The following is a 24,862-nucleotide window of genomic DNA, read 5'->3' on the forward strand; positions in this document are numbered from 1 at the left end:
TTTGTGATATCTTTGCCTGGTTTTAGTATCAGAGTAATACTCACCTCACAGACTGAGATGGGAAGTGTTTCTTCCTTTTATCATTTCTGGAAGACTTTATGAAGTATAGATATTAATTCTTCTTTAAACGTCTGGTAGAATTCAGTTGTAAAGCCATTTAAGCCTGGGCTTTTCTATGTGTGTAGTTTTTAAAATTACTACTTCAATCTTTTTACTTGTAAGTCTATTCAGACTATTTCTTCTTGAGTCAGTTTCAATAATTTGTGGCTTTCTAGGAATTTGTGCATTTCATTTAACTTTTCTAAGTTTTTGACACATGATTGTTCATAGTACTCCTTTATAATCCTTTTTATTTCTGTAGGGTAGTAGCAATGCCCTCTTTTTCATTTCTGATTCTAATAATTTGAGTCCTCTCTCTCTCTTTTTTCTAGGTAAATCTAGCTCAAGATTTGCCAATTATGTTGATCTTTTCAAGGAACCAGCTTTTAGTGTCATTAATTTTCTCTATTGTTTTCTGGTCTCCATTTCATTAAATTGTACTCTAATATTTATTATTTTCTTCTACTTGCTTTAGGTTTAGTTTGCTCTTCTTTTTCTAGTGTCTTGAGGTGGAAGGTTAGGTAATTGTTTGGAGATCTTTTTTTATTTCTGAATATAAGTATTTACAGCCATAAATTTTCCTGTAAGTACTGCTTTAGCTGTTTTCCTTAAGTCTTATTGTGCTGCGTCTTCATTTTCATTCATCTCAAAGTATTTTATGATTTCTGTTTTGGTGTTTTCTTTGACCCATTGCATATTTAGGACTACATTGTTTAATTTCTGCATCTTTGAGTTTCTTAAACTTTTTCCTGCTATTGATTTCTAATTTCAGTTTAGAAATTAGAATTTCTGTTTTCAACTTACATATCTTTATTCACCTGTCTTTACTTATTCACTTATTCTTTCTTCTGCCAATTCATATCTATTGTTGACCCCTTTAGTGAATTTTATTTCAGTTAACTTGATAATTTCCATGTGTGTCTCTTTCTAAAAAATAATTCTTAGGATGGGACAGGAAAGCTGATAATAGGGAACCCAAGGAAGAGAAGGGAGAGTGTTGTCGTGTCGTGGGGCGGGGGGAGGGGGAGAGAAAATAATTTTTATCCTTTATTGACATTCTCTATTTGATGTAACATTGTCATCACACCTTCCTTTACTTCTTTAGTCACAGTTTCCTTTTGTTCTGTAAAAATGTTATAATGATCACTTTGAAGTTTTTTACATGGTAAATCTGATACCTGGTCTCTCTCACGAGTAGTTCCTCTTTCCTGCCTTTTTTGTTTTTCTGGTGTATGAGTCATATTTCCCTCTCTTTGCATTTTTTGTAATTTTTTTTTTGTTGAAAACTGGACATTTTAGATAATATATTGTAGAAAATCTTACTACTTGTCCTCTCTACCCCTTCTTGGGGATTTTCTTGTTTATATATTTACTGACTGGCTGGATTATTTTAGTAAAATGTGTATTTCCCTCTCCCCCACAATGTTCAGCTTCTGATGGTGCTTCTCAGAAAGAAACAGCGTTGGGTATGCCCATAGTCACCCAGAGATGACAGTGGTTGTGATAGGGCTTTCTTCCTGTCTTTCCTGATCACATCCAGTTTTTAAACTCCACGAATTGCTGACTGATTGCTGTATTGTTTTTAATAATGCCCTGGCACATAGAATTGCTGTACAAATTTATCCACTTCTCTCTTTTTTATAGATGTAATGAATTGTTCTGTGTTTTAATAGTTAAACCACCTTCAAATTTATGGAATTACCTCAACTTTGTTATGATGCATTATCTTTCTAATATATTGCTGGATTCTTTTTGATAAAATTTTATTTAGGATTTTTGAGTTCTAGTGCTATGTTTTGGATTAATGAGTAAGCTTGTTTTGTAATTTTCCTTTATATAACATGCCTTATTGGGCTTTGGTATTGAGTTTAAGCTGGCTTCATAAAAGGAGCTGGGAAGTACTCTCCATTTTTGTTTTTTAGTCTTTGGATGGGCTTATGGAAGACTGGTGGTATTTTTTTCTTAATGGTGCTTGCTTTTGGGAAAATCTGCAACTTCCACGATGTCTTCACTACATGAGTTGGTTCTCGCCATGCTCTTTAAACTAGACTCAGATTTCACAGTGTTTGACAGGTGTGCTTCATAGTTTGTGCTTTGGGCTTGATGTTTTTTCCTTACTATCATGGATTGAATTGTGTCCCCCCAAAATATGTGTCAAGCTGGCTAGACCATGATTCCCAGAAGTATGTAATTATCCTACATTTTGTGATCTGATATAGTTATCCTCCATTTTGTGATATTACGTAACTATCCTCTATTTTATGTGTTATAAATTCTAAAATCTCTATAAGGTAGGATTAGTGTGAGGTGTATCTTGAGTCGAATAGAGGGTGTGACTCAAGTCACACCCTTATTTAAGTCACACCCTTATTCAAGTCATATCCTTACTTAAGTCACAGCCGTGTTCAAGTCATGCCATTACTCAAGTCACACCCTTGCTTGAGTCACACCAATTATCTTATAAGATGTAAAAGGATAGAGAAGTGAGCATAGAGGAGAGGGACATCACTACTACCAAGAAAGAAGAGCTGGGAGTGGAGCATGTCCTTTGGGCCAGTGGTCCCTGCACTGAGAACCTCCTAGACCCAGGGGAAGATTGATGCCAAGACACATGGAGATCTCCAAGGAATGCCAGATGCACAGATGTTGAAAGGAGACAAATACCTTCCCCTGAGCCGACAGAGAGAGAAAGCTTTCCCCTAGAACTGGTACACAGAATTCAGACTCCTAGCCTCCAAAACAGTGAGAGAATAAATTTGTGTTTGTTAAAGCTATGTACTTGAGTTATTTCTGTTATAGCAGTACTAGGTAACTAAGACACTTACCTCATTGAAAATGATGTTTTTTCCCTGTGTTTTGTTTCTTTTTGTGGTTTTCATTGACTTTGAAGGAAAAAGTGAAACAAAGATATTTTCATTCTGCTATCTCTTAGTGAAAATTCTTCTGCTCTGGTTTAATATAAGAATCTTTGCTTTAAGCCAAAGTAATGAATTTCTGTGTTTGGAAATTTCAGGCATCTAAAATAGGAGGTTGGGGAGACTGCTTCTGGAGAAGAACAGTTCTTAGAAGAGAGGAATCATGGCATATTGGAAGAATACTGCATTGGGAATTTGCAAGCCTGGGTGTTTGACTATATTCCCTTCTTTATTATCTGTGTGAACCACTTAACTTCTTTGAGCTTTGGTTTCTTTTTCTGTAAAACAAAAAGAATAACACTAGCATTGCCAATCTTACAGGATTAGTGGGAGGATCAAAGGGGATAAAGAATATTATCCTATTTGTAAAATGCTGTGGAAATATATTATTTTTGTGCCTTCACACCCTGGAAAGCATTCAGGAAGTAAGAAACAAAAGGATGTCACAGCTACTGTAGCCTTTTAATTCCGTCTTAATGAATATCCTCCAGCTAATCTGCAGTCACAGCCGAGTCACATTAATGTGGAACTTATAATTCATAAACTGCAACAGCAGCATGGAAAGGTTTTAATCAGTTGCCGTCATTCTTAATTATTTTAAAACCTCAATAATGGTCACATGAGCTGCATGGCAGCTTAATTAATTTGCATTAAGCCCAAAGGTCCGAATGAGTAGTGAGTTCAGGAACAAAGTCTAAGGGCTTGGCAGAAGCATGTCAAGTGTGAATAAGTATCTGGGCTGGTTCCTATTGATTACTCTCAAGTCAGTGTCTCTCTCTCTCTGCTGCATTCACACAATTTCTATCACTTTGTTTATTACATTAGAATTGACCTTGAAGCCTCTGAAAATGAGCCCACTTGCTGTCACTTGCTAGAGAAAATCTTTGGAAATATCTGTGAATTCCAACTGCCTGTACTTCTCCCTGCTTCAGTTTCTATGGTTAATAGAAGGCTGGCAGGGTGTTAATTATTTATTTTTGGAAGAGAATTGGTATTATTTTACTCCCTGCCTGTCATATTGGTTTGATAATTAGTGTATTTCAATTCAAAAATTCCATTGAGTGAGGGCACCGTTTCTGAGTGGCTTCAATCCGAGCCATGCCCTACACTTCAAGGGCCTGCTCAGTAAGATGGCTACTCATTCTCAAGCCAGGAGACTGCCCTCACAGGTGGGATTCTGGGCAGGATTTATTACCCATATTATCATATCTCTGGGTTTGGAGTTATAGCCTATCCCATTATGAGTAGAATTAAGGAGCGACACTCATGCTCAAATAGTCAGAAGGGTGAGGGGGAAGAAAAAGGAAGTGGGTAAGTAGAGCCATCCATCGGACTTATTTTACTGGTCTTCTGTTGTCTATCAGCACTAGAAGGCTGTTATTCCACGGACTAAAGCGATCTGGTATAAAGGTAAGATGGTCACCACTCACACCCTCCTCCACTCTCACCAGCTGTATGGGTCCTATCAAGGGACAATAAAGTGGGAGGCAGTCTTGCAGAATAAATGAATTCTGGGGACTCTCACAGGTATAGCAATTAAATCTGTCATTTATTTTTGTTGTTGTTTGCTGCTGACTTGGCCATGACTCATGGTGACCTCACGTATAACAGAACAAAATGTTGCCCAGACCTGTGCCATCTTCATGATCTTTGGGATGTTTGAATCCATCGTTGTGACTATTGTGTCAATCCATTTCATTGAGGGTTTCCCTCATGTTCATTGACTGTCTACTTTACCAAACATGATGTCCTTTTCTAGTGATTGGTCTTTCCTAATGATGTGTCCAAAGTAAGCAAGCCAAAGTCTTTCCATCCTCTTTTCTAAGGAGCATTCTGGTTATATTTCTTCTAAGATTGATCTGTTCATTCTTCTGGAAGTCCACAGTATATTCAATATTCTTTGCCAAAGCCACAGAATACATCAACTCTTCATCTGTCTTCGTTTTTCACTGGCTTATTTTCTCCAGGCCTTTCTTCTTAGTCTGTGTCTTAGCCATATTGTACTGCTATAAAAGAAATACCACAAGTGTATGGCTTTAACAAAGAGAAATTTATTCTCTCACAGTCTAGGAGGCTATAAGCCCAAATTCAGGGCATTAGCTCCAGGGGAAGGCTTTCTCTCTCTCTTGGCACTAGAGGAAGGTGCTTGTCATCAATCTTCCCCTGGTCTAGGAGCTTCTTAGGTGCAGGGATCCCTAGTCCAAAGGACATGGTTTGCTCCTGGAACTACTTTCTTGCTGGTATGAGGTCTCTCACTCTCTGCTTGCTTCCCTTTCCATTTATCTCTTGTAAGATAAAAGGTGATGCAGGCCACACTTCAGGGAAGCTCGCTTTACATTGGATTAGGGATGTGACCTGAGTAAGGGTGTTACATCCCACCCTAATCCTCTTTAACATAATTTAATCTTGCTTTTTTAACCACAGGCAGAGATTAGGATTTACTACACATAGGAAAATTATAGCAATCACAAAATAGAGGACAATCACACAATACTGGGAATTATAGCCTAACAAAGTTGACACATATTTTGGGGGGACAGAATTCAATCCATGACAGCCTGTCTTAGTCTGAAAGCTCTGTTGAAATCTGTTCACCATGGGTGACTTGGCTGGTATTTGAAATACCAGTGGCATAGCTTCCAGCATCATAGCAAAATGTAAGCCGTCACTGACAGATGGGTTGTGGCTGATCAGAGCAGAATGAACTTAATCAAGGAGACTTCTTGGGAGTGCACTGTGAACAAGGCATTGAATAGTGTAAGAGGAAAAAAAAAAAAAGAGAGGAAATAAATGTGTACTTAGTTCTATATTGCTGAATGAATAAGCAGATTGTGAATGAATAAGTGGATGAATGTAAGGTGTCATGAAATCATTCAGGTGAAAAGATCCCATGGATTGAATGAGTTACTGAGAGATAAGTTCTCCAAAGATGACCTGGGTCCAAAAATGCATGGCTCATTGTTTTGGAGCTCTGTCCGTTATTTTTGATATGTCACATGAAAAGAAAATGTTTCCTTGGGGCTAAATGAAATGAAGAACAACCACCAGACTGGTTACCTGAAGTCAGCAGGAGTGGTTGGTTGCTTAAGGTGTCCCATGGGAATTTTATCTATTCTTAGTTGAAAATCAGAGCACTCTTCCTTTCATGTGAAATAGCCCCAGAAAATCTCCTGGGTCTGCTCACCCAAGGTGTGGAATTGAACTTAATTCAGCAGAAAATGATTTTCAGGGTGAAATGCCTACCTAGTTGGATTCACTAGAACTGAATGGCAGTCAATAACCTTGGTTGCCTGGCTGCCAGGAGAAGACAAGTAGGATTCTTCTCTAAAGGCCCTCAACAGCTCAGAGATGCTGGCAGGAGGATGGAGAATGAAGTCTGAAGAAGTAAGCTCATTAGTGTTTGGAAAAAGGAGAAGGTTGTTTTGTCTGAAATGCAGAGCCTCCTGCCTCAAAGCCAACCACACCAAGGACAACCTGGAGGCTGGTTTACTGTTTGGATGTAATGATAGAACACTTCGTAGACGGTTCTGGCATAAGAGTTTTGCTGCCATTTTTAAAGAAAAGATAGACCTTTTTCAGGGAGAGGTGATGGTTCAGTGGTGGAATTTTCACCTTCCATGTGGGAAACCTGGGTTTGATTCTGGCCAATTCACCTCAGGTACCACCACTACCCATCTGTCAGGGGAGGCTTGCATGTTGCTATGATGCTGAGCAGGTTTCAGTGGATGTCTTGGTCATCTAGTGCTGCTATAACAGAAATACCACAAGTGGATGGCTTTAAGAAAGAGAAATTTATTTCCTCACAGTAAAGTAGGCTGAAAGTCTAAATTCAAGGCGTCAGCTACAGGGGAAGGCTTTCTTTCTCCGTCAGCTCTGGAGGAAGGTCCTCGTCCTCAATCTTCCCATGGTCAAGGAGCTTCTCCGGCGCAGGGTCCCCAGGTCCAAAGGTTGTGCTCTGCTTCCAGCGCTGCTTTCTTGGTGGTATGAAGTCCCCCTGTCTCTCTGCTCACTTCTTTCTTTTATATCTCAAGAGACTGCCTCAAGGCACAATCCAATCTTTAGATTGAGTCCTGCCTCGCTAACACAACTGCCACCCATCCTCCCTCATTAACATCATAGAGGCAGGATTTATACCATATTGGGAAATCACACAATACCGGGAATCATGGCCCAGCCAAACTGATACACACATTTTTGGAGGACATAATTCAATCCATGAGAGTAGAGCTTCCAGACTATGATTGACTAGGAAAAAAGGCCTGTTGATCTACTTCCAAAAAATCAGCCAGTGAAAGCTCTGTGAATCACAACAGTGTGATCCACAATTGATCATAGGGATGGCACAGGGCCAGGCAGTTTCATTCCATTGTGCTTGGGGTCGTCACGCACCAGGGCTGACTCCAGGGCAGCTGAGAAGAAGAATTTTTCAGAAGATCAGAAACCTGGTCAGCTCTCCTCTTCTCTGTCCAGATTCTGAATGATTTGAGATCTAAGACAAAGGAGAGGCAAGTAGAAGCCAAATGTCACCTTTTTTTTTTTTTACCAACACTAGCCAGAATGGAGGGCATGGTTTTAGATCTGTTGGTGCTCCTATTAATAGTATATGAAAGTTTCAGTTGCTTTATTTTCTTGCCAACATTGGTTTTGTCTGTTTAAAGAAATGTCTCAAGGTTTTTCTTTTTTTCAATTTTAGGCATTCTGGTTAGAGGTTATGTAAAACTTGATTGCTTTATCCCTTGCCTTATTTCAGAAAGGATTTAAAGATTCATTTACTTATACATGAAACATGCCTCCTATCTTAGCTTCTCTACGTTGGCTTTACTCTCTTGCACCATTTTATTTCTCTCCAAATGGTGGCAATGTAGGGCCATAGAAAACTCTATTGTTGTTTAAATTGGGGAAAGGAGAACTCCAGAGGAATCAAGGAAGGCTTTATGGAACTGATGAAATTTGACTTAGATTTTGAAGAACTTGGAAAGGTGTGGAGGAGTGGGGAGGATCTTCTGGCTACACTGGAGGATTCTGCTAGGGACCAACTACTGGTGGCTGAGGGTCATCGGAGTCAGTGCGCAGATTATTGACTATAGCTGAGAAGCTTGGCTGCCACCAAAGTTTTGGTCATTGCTTTTCTGGGGGTTTAGGGAAGTTAAACTGGTCAACATCCATTCAAAGGAGAAGAAGACAAAAAACTGGAGGTGGTCTAGACAGTATAAAGAGATGGATGATGGGAAGCCTGGATTAGAATTTAGGGCAGTGTCAGGACACCAGAAAGGAATTAGAATTACATAGAAGGAAGAATCGATGGTCCTTGGCTATATTACTTGTTCTCAGGCCATTGTCCTGTGCTGCAGCTGTCCTGTGCTGCAGCTGGGGTGCTTGATTCCACTGCTTATGGGGAGGCACTGTGTCTTCCCACTGTCTCAGTTCCCCCTGCCCTTCTCTGTTGGAGAAGCACTGACATCAAGATAAGCATGTTATCTCCAAATGGACCCAGGCTCCTTCCGGAGGCACTCCCACCCACGGAGCTTACCCATCCTTACCTGACCTGCCCCGGCTTGCCTAACTCCTTAGCAACAAAATGATTCAGGAAGTTCCAGAAAACATCAGTTTTCCTGCTGAAGAGAAGGAAATCTTGCAATTTTGGTCCAAATTTAATTGTTCTCAGGAATGCTTAAAGCAGTCGAGACATAGACCAAGGTTTTCCTCCTTTTGCAACTGGACGGCCTCACTATGGACATATACTTGCCAGGAAAATTAAAGACATAGTTACAAAACATATTCATCAGAGTGGATTTCGTGTTGACAGAAGATTTGGATAGGATTGTCATGGTTTACCTGTGGAAAATGAAATTGATAAGACACTGGGAGTCAGAGGACCAGAGGATGTGGCCAATATGGTGAGCGCAGAGTATAACAATCAGTGCTGAGCAATTATGATGAGATTTTCTACTGGGTAGAAGTCTACTATAACCAGGCTGGGCCAGTGGATTGACTTTGACAGTGACTACAAAACTATGTACCTATAGGTCATGGAATCTGTCTGTTGGGTTTTCAAACAACTCTATGTTAAAGGCCTTGTTTATAAAAAAAAAGAGGTGTGAAAATTATGCCCTTCTCCACAGCATGTAATACTCCACTTTCCAATTTGAATCTCATCAAAATTATAAGGATACTCAACATCCTTCAATATTGGTAACTTTCCCTTTGGAGGAAGATTAAAATATATCTTTAGTTGCTTGAATACCCACTTTGTGGATTGTATCTAGTAACCTTGCCATCTGTGTTAATCCTGGTACGCAATATGGGAAGATTAAATATATTATCAAAGGAAAATTACTGATTTTAATGGAAGCCAGATTATCAGCCCTCTATAAAGTGGAGAATGACTATGAGATCCTTAAAAGTTTTCCTGGTGCCTATCTCAAAGGCAAGAAGTACAGGCCACTTTTGACTGCTTTGTGAAGTATAAAGAGAATGGTGCTTTTATTGTGCTTGTCAGGGAGAGGAGGAAGGCACTGGAGTTGTACACTAGGCTCCTTACTTTGGTGCTGATGACTATAGGGTCTGTATGGACTTCAAACATTATTCAAAAAGACTCATTCCCTGTTTGCCCTGCTGATGTATTGGGTTGTCTCACAGCAGAAGTAACAGATTTCAAGGGACAGTATGTGAAGGATGCTGACAAAAGTATCATCGGGACCCTAAAGGAAGAAAGCTGCCTTCTTGTTGCCAATACCTTCACTCATATCTACCCTTTCTGCTGGAAGTCAGACTCACCTCTGATTTATAAGGCTGTGCCCAGTTGGTTTGTGTGAGTGGAGCACATGGTGGACAGATTACTGAGCAACAGTGACTTGTGTTACTGGGTTTGAGAGTTTGTGAGAGAGAAGGAATCTGGAAAATGGCTGAAAGATGCATGTAACTGGGCAATTTCCAGAAATAGATATTGGGGCACCCCTATTCCACTGTGGGTCAGTGATGACCTCCAAGAGGCAGTAAGCACTGGATCAGTGGCAGAATTTGAAGAACTGTCAGGAGCAAAGATCTCAGATCTCCACAGAAAGAGCATTGACCATCTACTATTCCTTCACGCTGTGGGAAGGGATCATTGCATCGAACCTCTGAAGTGTTTGATTGTTGGCTTGAGAGTGGCAGTACGCCTTATGCGAAAGTCCATTATCCATTTGAAAACAAGGAGTTTGATGATGCTTTCCTGCAGACTTCATTGCCAAAAGCATTGACCAAATCAGAGGATGGTTTTACATCCTGCTGGTGCTGGCCGTGAAATCCTGGTGACACAGTGGTTAAGAGCTACAGCTGCTAACCAAAAGGTTGGTTGGTAGTTCAAATCCACCAGCCACTCCTTAGAAACGTTATGGGGCAGTCCTAGTCTGTCTTGTAGGGTGACTATGAGTTGGGATGTACTCAACTGCAACAGATTTTTTTTTTTTTTTTTGATTTGGTGCTGTCCACAGCTCCTTGAACAAACAGCTTTCAAGACTGTGATTGTGAATGGGCTTGCCCTAGTTAGCGATGGCCAAAAAATGAGCAAACGATAAAAGAATTATCCAGATCCAGTTTTAATCATCCATAAATATGGTGCTGATGCCCTCAGATTATATCTGATTAACTCCCCTGTGGTAACAGCAGAAAACCTTTGCTTTAAGGAGCAGGCTGTGAGTGATGTGCTGAAGGACCAGTCAATTGTGGATGAAGAATTGGCTCAGGCAGTCATCAGTTGTACCCAGAAACTTCGCAAGAAGTGCAATCTGGTTCCAACTCATGAAATAACAGTTTATTATAAAGTAAAATCAGGAGGAAGATAACTGAATAATGTTATTGAAAGGCCCACAGATTTTATATTTGCCACTGTAAAGGCTCCTTTGAAATCATATCCAGTTCCTACATCAGGTAAAATCCTTATTCAAGAAATAAACACAGTTAAAGGGGTCTGAACTGGAAATTACACTCACCAGAGGGTCTTCCCTGCCTCGTCCTGCTTGTGCATGTCAAATGTTGGCATTTATGCAAATAGCAGTGAGCAAGGTGGAATTTTGCTTCTTGAAAATCCAAAAAGCAATGATACGTTGGACCTTTTAAAGCTGAAGAGTATTGTTGCTAGCATTTTCAGGGTTAAAAATGCAGAGCTGGTTGTCTTCCATGGTGAAACACAAATAAAAAAACAAACTGACCTTCTGAGTCTTAGTGGAAAAACACTTTGTGTGACTATAGGATCAGCCCCCACTTTGATCAGCAATCCCAGTACTCCTCTCTGTCAGTATATGAACCTACAGCTCTTGAACACAGAACCACGTGAATGTTTAATGGGAACAGTGGGGACTGTCCTGCTTGAAAACCCAAATGGGCAGAATGGACTCCCCTACCAACGTCTTCTGTATGAAGCAGCCAATGTATTTGGCCTTCAGAGCAGGAAGCTAAAGCTGTTTCTGAATGAGATTCAAACACATGAAATTACAGAGAAAATCTCCATGAAGACTGTGAATATGAGGACTATGTATGTTTCTGTATTCCTGACAATGGCAGAGGTCTAATGTTCACCTATAAATGTGATCGGTCAGCCTTTCTGTGGCTTACGCCCATCCCCAACACACACACAGACACAATGAAGGTATTTTCTGCTGGTACATGTGTAATATGCTGCTTTTGGTCCAAAGTTCAAGTGGGATTGATTCATCAAGTGATGAGACCTCACAGTAATATTCACATTTGACCTTAAAAACCCATGCGATCATGTTAGGGGTGTGCAATGTTACCTTAGCCTTCAGAGTTGATTTCTATACTTGAGATCTCACTTATTTGAGTTCTCAAGATAGAAGTTATTTTAATGGCATAGTATATTTACTTTTAAAATATATTTGGGACTTCTGGAAGGAATGGACATGTTATACATTCCTACTACTTGAATTTTCCTGGGAAATTTGATGGAATATTTTAAGTTTCAGTAAACCCAAACAATAAACTTTCTCTCAGATAGAAAAAGAAAAAAGATAAGCATGTTAGGAACCTCTCACAAGATGGTTGTCTAAATGAGTAACAAAACTGTGGAAGTGCTTATCAGACCTAAATATAGAAGAGTGTTACAGGTTAAAAGTATTTTGGTGCCACTCAGCTGATTTCATCATTTCTCAAAACAGAAAAGAAGTTTTTATTTTTTTAATTTTCCAATGAGGTAAGATTTTCGAGCTTATTTTGGTAGTTTGAATACATTTGCACACTTACACCTACTGCATGATGCAGGATATTTAACATAGTTCTCTTTCCCTGTAATTGCAAGTGGTATCTTCCTGCCTAAGTCTGCTTGAAGGGTTACAAGTTGCCACATCAGTTTCTTCCTCATTTTAATACTTGTATATGAAGCTGACAGTCTGTCTATAGAGATGTATATGGTACTTCTAAATATAAAAAAAAAAAAACAAAACTAAAATTAAATCTACCCCATCCCCAGCTGCCCACCTGAGGGTGCAGAAGATAGGTATCCAGCCCGATTTCCTGTGTCCAGAAGGTATGAGGACATGTGTAGAACCAATTTAGAATTGTTTGTGCTGAAGGGAGATGGTGGTGGTGATTGAATGATGAGGAGTCTCCAGTTTTTGTTGTGATGAGCCATTCTGCTCCTCACCTAGAGCCCAACGGTGGTTTTGGTTGGGGTGTGTGCATGTGGGTATCTTCAAGGAAACCTGTGATGGGCTGAGGGTATGGGAGAGTAGTGTGCTGAAAGAGATCTCCAACTGGTCAGTGAATAGAGGACTTGTGCATTTCTAGAGTGACAGTTTCATGCCCCTTTTCCCACCAGAAATATCCATGACTCTCACTGGGCCTTGGTTTCTGACTGTGTAGTCTGAGGTTAAGGCCACCTGTCCTACTTTCCTCTCAGTTGTAGTTTGAGCATCACACAAAGGTGAAAGGTCTGCATGATGTAAAGATTTTTTGTTATTAACTAAATACACAAATGCTCCAGGAGTCCTTCAGAAGTTCTGCATGAGGCGTTTATACTTAAAGAATCTGGCCTTGAAGAATTAGAAAGACAGGAAAAAAGATTAGACATTACGAGTTATCATTCAGACCAAGTTTGCTTATCCTGTTAATCTAAAATGAGAGCCAACAATCTGGAGTGGTTTTGATTGGATCTAAATAATCCCCCACATTTGAATGGGCTCCAAGGGTCTGTTCCAACATCTGGGCCAGAACGTCTGCATGTTCTGGAGAAAAGCAAGTTTGTCTGTGTGTGCACTGAGTCCCGTTCCTGTGAAAGACAGGCAATGGTGCCATGATCTCCCTCCACTGGGCTGTCACCATCCAGTTGCCTCCTGCAGCTCTAAGGTGAAGGCTACTAGCTGATGGCTGTTGTCAAGCCCTGGAATTAAGTCATCAGGAGACTCAGTCTCCTGCCTTTAGCCTCTCAGGCTAGCAAATCAGGTCTTGATATCCCAACTTTGAGAGGCTGGCCTTTTCTCAGGCAATGTTCATGCTTTGGGAGGGAAGGATTATAATAGCAAATTGTTATTGAGGCCTTATTACATAGTAGCCACTGTTCTAAGCACATTCTCCATGTTAATTCATTTAATCCTTACAGTCCTTGTTGCAATGTTATTACTGTTCCTGTTTTATAGACGTGGAAATGGAGCTGTGGAGGAGCATCATAATTGTTCAAGATCTTTCTGTGACAACAGGGGTGCTATTAAAAAAAATTGTGGTGTATGTGTGTGTGTGTGTGTCCCCCATGTGTCTGTCAGTTTGTCATACCGTAGGGCCTTGTGTGTTGCTGTGATGCTGGAAGCTATGCCACCGGTATTCAGAAACCAGCAGGGTCACCCATGGAGGACAGGTTTCAGCTGAGCTTCCAGACTAAGACAGACTGGGAGGAAGGACCCGGCAGTCTACTTCTGAAAAGTATTAGCCAGTGAAAACCTTATGAATAGCAGTGGAACATTGTCTGATATAGTGCCAAAAGATGAGCCCCCCAGCTTGAAACACACTCAAAAGATGACTGGGGAAGAATTGCCTCCTCAAAGTGGAGTCGACCTTAATGACATGGATGGAGTAAAGCTTTTGGGACCTTCCTTTGCTGACGTGGCACGACTCAAAATGAGAAGGAACAGCTGCAAACATCCATTAATAATCGGAACCTGGAATGTACAAAGTATGAATCTAGGAAAACTGGAAATCATCAAAAATGAAATGGAACGCATAAACATTGATATCCAGGCATTAATGAGCTGAAATGCACTGGTATTGCCCATTTTGAATTGAACAATCATATAGTCTACTATGCTGGGAATGACAACTTGAAGAGGAATGGTGTTGCATTCATCGTCAAAAAGAACATTTCAAGATCTATCCTGAAGTACAACGCTGTCAGTGATAGTATAATATCCATACGTCTACAAGGAAGACCAGTTAATATGACTATTATTCAAATTTACACACCAACCACTAGGGTCAAAGAAGAAGAAATAGAAGATTTTTATCACTTGCTGCAGTCTGAAATTGATCAAACATTCAATCAAGATGCATTGATAATTACTGGTGATTGGAATGGGAAAATTGGAAACACAGAAGAAGGATCAGTAGTTGGAAAATATGGCCTTGGTGATGGAAACAATGCCGGAGATCAAATGATGCAATCTTGCAAGACCAACGACTTCTTCATTGCAAATACCTTCTTTCACCAACATAAATGGTGACTATACACATGGACCTCACCACATGGAACATGCAGAAATCAAATTGACTACATCTGTGGAAAGAGACGATGGAAAAGCTCAATATCATCAGTCAGAACAAGGCCAGGGGCCAACTGTGAAACAGACCATCAATTGCTCATATGCAAGTTCAAGCTGAAACTGAAGAAAATCAGAACAAGTCCACGAGAGCCAAAATATGACCTTGAGTATATCCCACCTGAATTTAGAGATCATGTGAAGAATAGATTTGACTCAATGAACACTAGTGACCGAAGACCAGACAAATTGTGGAATGACATGAAGGACATTATCCATGAAGAAAGCAAGAGGTCATTGAAAAGACAGGAAAGAAAGAAAAGACCAAGGTGGATGTCAGAGGAGGCTCTGAAACTGCTCTTGAATGTTGAGCAGCTAAAGCAAAAGGAAGAATTGATGAAGTAAAAGAACTGAACAGAAGATTTCAAAGGGCAGCTAGGGAAGACAAAATAAAGTATAATGACTAGTGCAAAGAGCTGGAGATGGAAAACCAAAAGGGAAGAACATGCTTGGGGTTTCTCAAGCTGAAAGAACTGAAGAAAAAATTCAAGCCTTGAGTTGCAATAGTGAAGGATTCTATGGGGGAAAATATTAAATGATGCAGGAAACAACAAAAGAAGATGGAAGGTATACACAGAGTCATTATACCAAAGAGAATTAGTCGATGTTCAACCATTTCAAGAGGTAGCCTATGATCAGGAAATGCTGGTCCTGAAGGAAGAAGTCCAAGCTGCTCTGAAGGCATTGGTGAAAAACAAGTCTCCAGGAATTGATGGAATATCAACTGAGATGTTTCAACAAACAGATGCAGCACTGGAGGTGCTCACTTGTCTATGCCAAGAAATATGGTAGACAGCTTTCTGGACAACTGACTGGAAGAGATCCATATTTATGCCTATTTCCAAGAAAGGTGACCCAACCTAATGTGGAAATTATAGAAGATCATTAATATCACACGCAAGCAAAATTTTGCTGAAAATCACTCAAAAACGGCTGCAGCTGTATATTGACTGGGAACTGCCAGAAATTTAGGCCAGTTTCAGAAGAGGATGTGGAACCAGAGATATCATTGCTGATGTCAGATAGATCCTGACTGAAAGCAGAGAATACCAGAAGGATGTTTACCTGTGTTTTACTTACTATGCAAAGGCATTTGACTGTGTGGATCATAACAAATTACGGAGAACACTGAGAAGAATGGAAATTCCAGAACACTTAATTGTGCTCATGAGGAAACTTTACATAGATGAAGAGGCAGTTGTTCGGACAGCACAAGGGGATACTGATTGGTTTAAAGTCAGGAAAGGTGTGCATCAGGGTTGTATTCTTTCACCAAACCTATGCAATCTGTATGCTGAGCAAATAATACAAGAAGCTGGACTATATGAAGAAGAACGGGGCATCGGGATTGGAGGAAGACTCATTAACAACCTGTGTTATGCAGATGACACAACCTTGCTTGCTGAAAGTAAAAAGTACATGAAGTACTTACTAATGAAGATCAAAGAGCACAGCCTTCAGTATGGATTGCGCCTCAACATAAAGAAAACAAAAATCCTCACAACTAGACCAATAAGCAATATCATGATAAATGGAGAAAAGATTGAAGCTGTCAAGGATTTCATTTTACTTGGATCCACAATTAACAGCCACGGAAGAAGCAGTCAAGAAATCAAAAGATGCATTGCATTGGGCAAGTCTGCTGAGAAGGACCTCTTTAAAGTGTTGAAGAGCAAAGATATCACCTTGAGGACTAAGGTGTACCTGACCCAGGCCATGGTATTTTCAATCACATCATATGCATGTGAAAGTGGGATAATGAATAAAGAAGACCGAAGAAGAATTGACGCCTTTGAATTGTAGTGTTGGCGAAGAATATTGAATATACCATGGACTGCCAAAGGGACGAACAAATCTGTCTTAGAAGAAGTACACCCAGAATGGTCCTTAGAAGCAAGGATGGCGAAACTGCATCTTACATACTTTGGACATGTTGTCAGGAGGGATCAGACCCTGGAGAAGGACATCATGCTTGGCAGAGGACAGGGTCAGTGGAAAAGAAGAATGCCCTCAACGAGGTGGATTGACACAGTGGTTGCAACAATGAGCTCAAGCATAACGATTGTAAGGATGGCTCAGGACCGGGCTGTGTTTCGTTCTGTTGTGCATAGGGTCACTATGAGTTGGAACTGACTTGATGGCACCTAATGACAACAATAACATATGTATGTGTGTATGTGTAATTAAATATTTGGTATTCCAACATCTTTTGTTTGTACAGTTCAGTGACATTGTTTCTCACGTTGTGCAGCTATCACCACTACCCATTTACAAATTTTCCCTTCGCCCTTAAAAAAGCTTATTGCCAAAAAGCTTGAAACAAAATTTTAATAACTTGGATGATCCAGGCACTGGCCAATAAGAGGCAAGGCTGTCACCAGTCAGAGAAGATGCTAACTGTAAACATCAGCTGGGCTGGTCACACAGGTGCTGTTGGATGAGCATCATCCCCGAGCGGGGTCCAAACCCAGATGATCTGGCTGTGGAGCTCACATTCCTACCACGTGTCAGTATTGCCCCTTTGCTTCCATAGTGCCTGGCACATAGTAGATGCTTAATGAACAGTGTGCAAAATTGCAGTGTCCTGTCTAACTGCTGCCTTATGTGGGTTCCTGTATTTTCTGTTTCCTTCTGTTTCTCTGAGGTCTAGAGCCTGCTCAGGACAAAGTTGTTCTCTCCTGGCACCAGTGTCAAGTGGCTTTCTAGTTTACTCCTGGGTACTCCTTCTTCTTTCTTCCTCCCCTTTCAAGATCGGGTGCCAACTCATCTCCTTCTGTAAGGAGAAGGGGAGAGCTTGCATTCGGGAGGAGGAAGAGACAGAGGGTGGTGACATTCCTCAATAAGATGGTCCCTATAGGGGCCCCTGACTTAGTAGATAAATGTTAAGCCAAGGAAATGGTCCCTACAGGGGTTCTTGCCTTGATAGGGTCCCTAACTTGGTAATTAAATGGTAAGCCAAGGAAATAGTCTCTACAGAGGTCCCTGACTTGGCAGTTAAATGTTAACAGGGAGAGGTAAGAGAAAAGGGGTATAAAGCCCCAAGACACGACTGTATTGGGACACTCAGACTCTCTCTCTCTGAGTAGCCCACATGATGCTCCCTAGTCGAGTGTACTTTTGCTACTAACCCTCTGCTAGCTAGTAAATCTCTACTCACTTGGCACTATTTGTCTCAGAGTTTGAATTCTTTCCTACACCGAAGACAAGAACCAAGGGCTATTCTCTGGTAACATCTTCTGGTGCTGTGACTTGGATCGAAAACTTCCTCCTCCTTCATCCGGAAAGTGGTGAGTACACCTCAGAGCGCTGGCTCCTTAGTCCTTTTCAGCTCTGTGCCGAGGTAACCCTACTTCTATGTGTGTGTGTTTTGTTTCTTCTAGGAGGGAGGTCTGAGAGGTGCTAGAAAGATTGTACTTGTTCTGACTATTAACAAGAATATGGTAATAATGAGTGTCTGACTCTTTCAGACTCCAAAGAAAAGAGACATTTCCTCCTTCTGGTTTGCAGAGGTGTCTAGGTCGAACTTGAGACGTGCTGGGTCAAACCCGAGACACCATCCTGTGCAGGAACTTCCCACTTCACTTAATTTAACAACCAGGCTCGTCCAGGGACGCACACGTAAGGGTGGACCCCCAGCACTCTGAGCCCTCCTGACTGTCTTAGACAATCAGGAGAAAAAGCGAGACATGTAAGAGAAGCGTTGGCCAACTAGAGAGGTTACAACCTCTAGGAGTCCTGCTCACAAAGCAGCACATTTTTGGCCCAGAACACTTGACCCCCAGCAGTAGTCATTCCAAATCGGTGAGTCTCAAGAGACAAGCCACCCATCTACCTTTTACACCTCTCAGCCCCATCCAACTTCTGGCTAACATACTTACATCTATACCCTCTGTGTATGCTTTGCAAAAGGGATGAGTGCTGTATTTGTAATAGGCTAAGGGAAAATTGCTCCAGTGAAGGACCTCCCTTTCATTCCTGTTTATACTGCCATTGTGAAGCTAAACACAGGCGGCCTTTCCTTGATCAGCTCCTCCTGCTTTCATGTTATAAAAGAATGAACAGGGACACACTGCTTTACCTCACCGAATTAAGAATCTTAAGTTTATTCATTAGACTAATTAAAGTTGTATCTGTTACACCCCCCCTTGAGCATGGACAGAAGAGGGGCTCCCACAAATGCTAAATCATCTCATATGCCAAATTCCAAGGTACCCCCAGGATTATGTGGTGTATCAGTGGGTGAAGCAATCAAGGTGTCGGTTTCAATGAATAGTAAAGTTTGCCAATGAAATGAGGACTTCCCAGACAGAGGCAATAGTAAGTTTTAGGCATGAAACTTCAGAACAGGCTACACAGTAGGACTAGTTAATTCTGGAAGCCCAGGCCTGAGAAGGGATGCCATCTCTGGGCAATGATTTAATATAGGGGGCAAAGGAGACATCCTACCCCCTATGACTCACTCTGTTCCTTTCCAGGTGGGAAACTGACACTCAGTACCATCGGCCTAGCCTATGGGATGTATCCTCAAAAATTGGGACAGGTTTGACCCTCAAACCCTGAAGAAAAAGACATTAATCTTCTTCTGTAACACCATGTGGCTTCAATATAAATTGGGAGATACAGAAACCTGACTAGAACAGGGTAGTCTAAATTACCATACCATCCTACAACTAGATCTTGTTTTGCCAGAAACAAGGCAAATGGACAGAAGTCCCTTATGTTCAGGTTTTTATGGCCTTAAGGGAAAATCTAGAACTGTGTAAAAAGTGTAAGATAGACCCCATAGTTCTCTCAATCATTACAAACCAAGCAATGGACACCTTAGACCCAAACCCTACCAACCTTACAATGCCACCCTTAGATACCAAAGAAATGCCTGTCCCTCCTACTTCTCCCTACTCCAATTCCTCGCCCACAGCACCTTCACCACCCTACCTGTGCCCCCTTCAAGAAGTGGCTGGCCCTAATGGACCAGTCAAGGTACAAGTTCCCTTTTCAATGCAGGACTTAGGAAAGCTAAAAACAGAGATAGGATGTTTCTCTGAAGACCCTAATAACTATACAAAAATTTAAGAACTTAACACTCACCTTTGATTTAGGTTGGAAAGACAATGATAATCTGTAACCAAACACTCACCCAGGGAGAAAGATTAAATCTCACCTAGGCAGCCAGATGATTTGCAGATGGGCTATATATACAAATCCAACAAGCCTACCCCATGGACACCGCTGAAGTCCCAGGCATAGACCCGGGATGGGATTATAATACCCAAGGAGGCAGATGGGCAAGAGACCACATGTTAGTGTGCCTGGCTGAGGGAATGAAAGCTTGCAGGATCAAACCTACCAATTTCAATAAACTGGCCACCATCGACCAAGGGCCCCCCAAAAACCCCACTGCCTTCCTAGAAAGACTAAAAGAAGCCCTCTTAAAATATACCAATTTAGACCCAGGATCACCAGAAGGAGAACTAGCCTTAAAAGATAGATTTCTAACTCAAACCGCTCCGGACATTAGGCATAAACTTCAAAAGCAAGGGCTAGAATCCCAAACTCTCTTAAATGAACTGTTGAAGCTCTCTTCCCCTGTCTTCTATAATAGAGACCAGGAAGAGGAAGAAAGGCTCTGAGAAAAGGAGTAAAAAGAAGAGAAAAAGCAGGCCCATCTCCTCACTGCCCTACAGGCTGGCATCACCAGCTGCTGGCAGGAAGACCCAAAGGTACTCCACCTGGTGCATGTCACAAATGTGGTCAACTTGGCCACTGGAAAAGGGATTGCCCCCCAACAAACCTCCCCGGAAGCAGTGGCCCAATTGCCAACAGCATGGCCACTGGAGGTGAGACTGCCCTGAGAGTCGAAGGACTCCCAGGCCCGATCCCTCAATGGGAATGGCCTTTAGCTGACGGGACCCTGGGCTCCAAGGGGCTCCTGGCGAGAACACCGAAAGCATCAGCATCGGCAGGGAGGAGCCGAGGGTCACTCTAGATGTAGAGGAAAGGTCAGTAACTTTTCTTTTGACCATGAGAGCCGCCTTTTCTGTACTAACCTCCTATTGAGGGCCCCTTTCTTCTAACAAAAGCATGGTTCAGGGAGTAGAAGGGAAGCTCACACTAAAATATTTTACTTCATCATTACACTGTCTGTGGGGTGCAACAAGCTTCTCACACCAATTTTTAACCCTTCCAGAATGTCCTGTTCCACTTCTAGGGAGGGACATATTAAGTAAGGTAAAAACTCGAGTGATCTTCTCAACAGAAGATTTAACTCTTAGCCAAATAATGACCTTACAAGTTAACCGAGATGGAACTTACATAGATATAGATGGACAGCAAGAATTAAACCCCCAGGTATGGACTACCGAGATACCAGGACGGGTGTGTAACACCACCCTAGTAATGTCAAGGTTAAAGGACCCCAACAAATTTCCAAGAAAAAAACAATACCCCATTAACTTAGAAACTAGGCAGGGACTGCAAAACATAATTACTACCTTTCTAAAACACGGAATATTAACTCCCTGCAACTCCCCTTGCAATACCCCCATTCTCCCTGTCAGAAAGAAAGATGAGAAATATAGGCTAGTACAAGACCTTAGGATCATTAATGAGGCTGTAATTCCTCTCCACCATGTGGTTCCTAACCCTTACACCATCTTGGAAGAAATACTGCTTAACACCCAATGGTTTGATGTTTTAGACTTGAAGGATGCGTTTTTTTGCATTCCTTTAGACCCAGCTTGCCAGTTTCTTTTTGGCTTTGAATGGTCTGACCCTGCTGGTCACAAACAACAGTTAACACGGACAGCCTTACCCCAAGGGTTCAGGAATAGCCCCCACCTTTTTGGCCAAGCTTTGGCACAGGACTTAGAGGACCTAACACTTGAGGGGGGTGGGCAATTTGTTCAATATGTAGATGACCTGCTCATCTGCTTTCCCACAGAACAATTGGGATGCCAACATGTTATTCAAACTCTAAATCACCTGGCGGAAAAGGGGTACAAAGTCTCAAAGGAAAAGGCCCAACTTTTACAACAAGAAGTAGAACATCTAGGACTAAAGCTGACCCCAGGAGAAAAACGATTATCTCCTCAACAAGTTTTAGCTATAGCAAACATCCCAGAGCCTATCACCACAAAACAGCTCAGATCCTTCTTAGGTTTAACGGGCTTTTGTAGGCTATGGATTCTCGGATATGGTGAAGAAACCAGGCCACTATATAACACCCTCAGAATAAACAACCAACAGGGAACTAATGAATTGATGTGGACCGAAGAGCAGAAACACTTTTGAAAGCCTAAAATAGACCCTCCTACAAGGTCCTCCCTTGGGATTACCCAACCCAGAAAACCCTTCCAACTATATGTAACAGAGAGAAAAGGAGCAGCCCTAGGAGCCCTCACCCAAACCTTAGGACCGATAAGAGACCAGTAGGATGCCTATCTAAAGAACTTGATACAGTAGCTTGAGGGCGGCCTCACTGTCTCTGACTGATGGCAGCCACCACTGCTCTTGTAGAAGAAGCTCTAAAATTAAGTATATAAAGTTGATTTATACTTCACACCAAATCAGCACCTTATTAAACAAGGGCCCTCAGTGGCTAACAAATACCAGAATCCTAAGATACCAAGTAGTTTTAATAGAAAATCCACAAGTCACGGTAAAAGAATGCTCCACTCTAAACCCTGTTTCCTTGTTACCTGCCCCCAATCCTAAGGACCCAAACCTCCACAACTGCTGTGAAGTCATTAGTCAGATTTACGCCAGTTGACAAGATCTTACTGACCAACCTCTCATAAACCCTGATGAGGAATGGTTTACTGATGGCAGCAGTTTTGTCAAAGAAGGGAAACGACATGCAGGGTATCCGATCGTATCTCTACACCGGGTTGTTGTTGTTGTTAGGTGCCATTGAGTCAGTTCCGACTCATAGTGACCCTATGCACAACAGAACGAAACACTGCCCGGTCCTGAGCCATCCTTACAATCGTTGTTATGCTTGAGTGTTGTTATGCTTGAGTGTTGTTATGCTTGAGCTCATTGTTGCAGCCACTGTGTCAATCCATCTCATTGAGGGTCTTCCTCTTTTCTGCTGACCCAGTACTCTGCCAAGCATCCTTCTCCAGGGACTGATCCCTCCTGACAACATGTCCAAAGTATGTAAGATGCAGTTTCGCCATCCTTGCCTCTAAGGAGCATTCTGGCTGTACTTCTTCTAAGGACAGATTTGTTCGTTCTTTTGGCACTCCATGGTATATTCAATATTCTTCTCCAACACCACAATTCAAAGGCATCAATTCTTCTTCGCTCTTCCTTATTCATTGTCCAGCTTTCACATGCACCTCCGCCAGGTAGTAGAGGCTAAATCTTTACCCACGGGAACCTCAGCACAATTGGCAGAACTAATTGCATTGACCCGGACCCTCCAGTTGGGAAAGAAAAAGAAGGTGAACATTTACAAGGATTCTAAGTATGCCTTCCTTATATTACATGCCCATGCAGCTTTATGGAAAGAAAGAGGGTATCTAAATGCTAGGAATAGTCCCATAAAATATGGGCCCCATATTTTATGGCTCCTGGAGGTAGTCCACCTACCTCTACAAGTAGCCATAATACATTGCAAAGGGCACCAAAAAAGAGTAAAACAGCCCTAGGTAATCAACTAGCTGATCAGGTGGCAAAGACAGCTGCAGTATCTAAGGACCTGTTAATTGGTGCCCTACTTCCTTCAGCCAGCTTAAAATGCCTTATACCACAGTACAGCAAAGAAGAAAACCAGTGGGCTGAGAAAAACGGGTATTCCCAAGATAAAGATTGGGGGTATCAAAGAGAGGGAGTCATTTGTCTGGCCCAAAATATTCAATGGAAAGTCCTAAAGGGTCTACATGATTCGTGCCACCTTGGCTGAGATAAAATAACTCAGCTTTGCTCCCACCTGTTTTCAGGTAAAGGGCTTCAGAAAACTATTAAACAAATTATCCAAGGGTGTCCCCTTTGTGCAATAAACACCCCTCAAGGTGCCCGCCCACCACCTGTGCTAGTAAAACCTGTCCAAAGAATTGGGTCATATACAGGAGAAGACTGGCAATTAGATTTCACCCAGGTGCCAAAATGCCTAGGTTACAAATATTTATTAGCCTTCATAGACACCTTCACAGGATGGATAGAGACATTTCCCACAAAAACAGAATGAGCCCAGGAAGTTGTAAATAAGCTACTAAAAGAAATCATCCCTGGGTATGGACTTTCTAGGTCTTTACAGTGATAACGGCCCAGCATTCATTCCAACCATAAGTCAAAGGGTAAGTACAGCCCTTGGAATCAAGTAGAAGTTACACTTGGCCTGGAGGCCTCAATCCTCAGGAAAGGTATAAAGAAGAAGCCAAACACTGAAAAGAATTTTAGCCAAGCTGGGCCTGGAAACCCACCAAAATTGAATCCAGTCCCTCCCTATAGCATTGTCCCACATGAGGATAAGCCCTGCTTCTCATTTAGAACTTAGCCCCTTTGAAATCCTATATGACAGACCATTCCTTAGAACAGATCTGGTCCTAGATGAGGAAACCAACCAACTAGTACAATTCATAACTTCCCTGGGAAGTTTCCAACCAGGTATTCAAGGGCTAAAAAAAAAAAACACCAAAATCTCCAATATACAGCTCAGGCCCTTTCTACGAGCCGGGAACTTCAGTCCTAGTTAAAACTTGGAAGGATGGGTCCCTGACATCCCAACTTGCCCCATTGTGGAAAGGACTGTATACTGTTATCCTTTCTACCCCTACAGCTGTGAAGGCCCCCAGAATTTCTAGCTGGATACATCATTCCAGGGTGAAACCCTACCACACTAAAGATACATTTGAAGAAACCCCAAGCTGATATCAGAAGTGGACGAGTGAACCCATAGAAAACTTGAAACATCTGTTCAAAAGAGAACAAGACAATAACAACAGATAAGTCAAAATGCATTGTGTTTTTTCTGTGCCATAACACTTTCACTTGCCCAACTAACATGGCCTGAGCCTATCTCCCCCTTTATTAAACCATTACAGG

At 41.7% G+C, this 24,862-nt stretch overlaps 1 pseudogene; it reads left to right on the forward strand.

The window, feature by feature from the left end:
* The first annotated feature begins 8,592 nt into the window (after positions 1-8,592).
* On the forward strand, positions 8,593-11,566 carry LOC100676296 (isoleucine--tRNA ligase, cytoplasmic-like; annotated as a pseudogene).
* The last annotated feature ends 13,296 nt before the right edge of the window (positions 11,567-24,862 follow it).

The sequence above is a fragment of the Loxodonta africana genome, chromosome 6, assembly GCF_030014295.1.
Source record: "Loxodonta africana isolate mLoxAfr1 chromosome 6, mLoxAfr1.hap2, whole genome shotgun sequence".
In the NCBI taxonomy this organism is placed as follows: domain Eukaryota; kingdom Metazoa; phylum Chordata; class Mammalia; order Proboscidea; family Elephantidae; genus Loxodonta; species Loxodonta africana.